Here is a 3,584-nt window from a genome sequence, read left to right as displayed (position 1 = left end):
AGCACATTATCAACAAATGAAGTTATTGACGCGGGATGGATGACACCGCGCGTTTCAGAAGGAGTTAGCTTGCATTTGTAACTTCTTCTGTAGAGCGTTGCAAGACCGTTTGCTTCATATCGCTGGCTTTAGCTGTGTGGGGTGTGAAAGCCGTCAGATTTGTAACTTTCACTTAGATTGTGAAGACTGCTGCCATAGAGTTTTCATCAGTTGTCGAAGTGTCGGCTTGAATTGTAACCTTTCTCGATCTATGTGAAAAAAAAAAAAAAATGTCCTCTATTATGCGCTTTCGATCACCGACCCGAAAGCTTTATTGATTGTAGCTTTTCGTTGTAGGAGCTAAGAACGGAGATCAACATCCATAGCTGTCTTAAAGATGAATTATTCGGCCATAGCTCTGCTACCGAAGCAACATATTGCGACTATTATGTTTCGATCATCGACGCCGAAAGCCTATTTGGATTGTAGCTTTCCGTGTAAGAGCTACACGGAATCAACATCTATAGTGCTCTTAAAGATGAATATTCGCCCATGAGCTCTCTATAAGCAACTCACCAACTGAGTCCAACTTTTTACTTTACTAAATCGTCCCACTGCTCATCAGCAGTTCTAATAGTTGCTGACGATATTAGGCCATGCTTTGTCAAGCGCATCAAGAGTCAATCATCTCAGAGGTGAGGTCGCTGTTTTGTGCCATTGTGTAGTTGGCGGATGCACGGTGTGATTGGGAAGTCGTCTGCATTGTGACTCCGTTGTCGGAGCCTTGTTTTGAAAAGCTATCTATTGTGGATTTTTAGACAGCCTAACAGTTGGCGTGCTTATGTTCATATCAGTGACCATGTCAGGGATAAGCTAGAAGCTAAGTCACAGAAGTGCACATTCATTAGATACAATATTGATGAGTTCGGGTATCGCCTTTGGGATGAGAAGAACAAGAAGATCATCAAAAGCAGAGACGTGATATTCAATAAGGAGGTGATGTACAAGAACAGGAAAAATGCCAAGGATAGCCAAAGCAGGGGGTGTACCACTACGGATACAGGTGGATCCGAGTACATGGATTTAGAGGAACTTTCAGATAGGGGTGATGATGTTTGTTCTGATCAGAGAATGGAGAAGGCTCCAGGTGCAGAAGAAACTACCCAGGGTGTGGAGCTTAGGAGGTCATCCAGGGTACCTAAACCAAATCCCAGATATCTTTCATCTATTGACTACCTATTGTTGACAGATAGCAGTGAGCCGGAGTGCTATGAAGAGGCAATGCAAGTGAGTCTAAAAATTCTGTAGTTTGTTCCATTGAGTTCTTTGACTCTAATGCCCTAACAAGGATGAAGTTAACTAACTTTGAACTTCATGATCAAAATCCCCAAAATGAGTCTCACCCTCCTCAAGAACAAAATCCACAAGATATTCCACAATCCTCAAGTCATGCAGGCCCTTCCTCTAGCCAACAACCACCTCAAATACAATTAGAACCTTCCTGCTTCTCTGATGTGCAATATAACACATTATCTGCAAACATCCTTGAGTTAGAGACTAGTCAGCGAGCTCTTTATGCTCAGAACACTTACATCATCAGTAATCAGGAGGATTTAATCAAGAAATTTGGTAACTTGGATATGAAGCTCAGTGCATTTTTTCCAAGGACATCCACCTCCTCCAGGACCTTCATGTTAGAGTACTATGCATGCATCATATAGTGTTTGGCTTAGTTTCATGTTTGTGGTAAAAACTATGTGTTAACTTGGTTTGTTTAAGATTATGTGTTAAAAACTATGTGCTAGTTATTTGCTTTAAGACTTGTGTAATATATTGTAAGTTGCTACTATGTTTCATTTATGTTTAGTATATTCATGTGCTTTTAGTGTGATAATTACTTAGTATATTCATGTGCTAAATATTCTAAACAGATTGTGATGATGGATATTGTTGATCTTTTGGTATTTATGGCATGTCTTTGCCTACCCATCTGGATGAGTGAAGTAATAGACTATGTTCACAATCTGGAAGACCTTTTTAAAAGTTTTGGCTCATGAAGATGATATTATGACATGTTTAGCATAGGTGTTTATTTCTTTTTGTTAATGAAAAAGGGGGAGAATGATATTAATGTTATGCTATATAGACTCAAAAATATGAATTTTAGACTCTAATATGCTTTTATGCAGGGGGAGTAAGTATATTTGTTCATAAATGTTTAATTCTTTTAGAATATACTTACATATGCATAAATTGTTTGTCATCATAAAAAAGGGGGAGAATGTTAGATATCATGTCCCCATGATATAATTTTGATGATAACAATTTATTCATAATATGAATCACTATGTGTATTATTGTGCACTAACATTTCAATACAACTATCAACATGAACAAGTGCAAGATGAGTTCAAGACATCATGAAGTAAAGACATTGAAGAGCTTATATACCAATGTAATTTTTATATTTTCTTTACTTAGAAATTTTGTTCAAGCCTTGATCACTCACACATACACACATATAGAGATTAGAACACATTAACACAGGCTTAATGTGTTGGTTAACAATAGAAATCCCCTATGTTAACCATTAGAGTATTTAGTTAATTAGTGAGTCTCAAAATATTTCATACATAACATTTTGAACCTTTAATAGTCAATTAGTTAGAATTGAAGTCGACAACTGAAACATTTGATCAAAATATAAGTTTCTGTAAAAATACAGTATAGTATAAGTGATAATAGTCGACTACTAAGATCTATTTTAGATTTCCAGACTGATTGTTTTATAGAGTAGTCGACTACTAAGAATTATAGTCGACTACTCAGCTTCGAAATTTGAATTCCAGAGTTTTTGTTTTATAGAGTAGTCGACTAATGACTACATAGTTGACTACTAAGAAAAATCCTGAGTTTACTGAAGTTGTTTGAACTCAGAGTAGTCGACTATAATGACTATTAGTCGACTACTAAAATAGTTTTCTGATATTTCAGATTTTGAAAAAGTGACTGTTTATAGCTATTATGTGCATGTTTTTAGGGTTTGAAAAATTATCTTTTCAATGGCTATAAATAGGTTACAAGTTTAGAAAATTAATTCACGAATTCCTATCTATAAGATTCAATTTTTGCGTATTTTCAAGAGTTAAAAATTTCCAGATTTTCACTAAGTATTGAGAAAAAGCATTATCTGAGTTAGTCTTTGATCTTCATTCAATATACAATCAAATTAGGCAATTTTCAGATATTGAAAACATTCCTAAGTCACTGCTACACATCATAATATACTCAAGGCTTATAGGAATCAAGTTGTAACAAGACAAGTGTTTTCTCGGGTGTGAGGGGTGTAATCTCTTGGTGAAGAGATTGTTGTAATTTGTAGGGAGTTGCAAATTGGTCAGATTTTCTGTTTTGATTTTGTAAGTTTTTCAAAATCATAGTAGAACTCTCAAGCGGGATTTGCTTGTGGACTGGATGTACACCTGAGAGGTGGAATCAGTATAAAATATTATGTTTGTGATTGTTATTTTTCTGTGATTGTACTATCTTCTTTGCAAATTATAATCTTCTTTGCATAAATTTTTAATAAAATATTATTCACCCCC

The sequence above is a fragment of the Asparagus officinalis genome, chromosome 10 (assembly GCF_001876935.1).
Source record: "Asparagus officinalis chromosome 10, Aspof.V1, whole genome shotgun sequence".
Lineage (NCBI taxonomy): Eukaryota > Viridiplantae > Streptophyta > Magnoliopsida > Asparagales > Asparagaceae > Asparagus > Asparagus officinalis.
The sequence above is the reverse complement of the archived record's forward strand: the minus strand, read 5'-3'. Positions refer to the sequence as shown.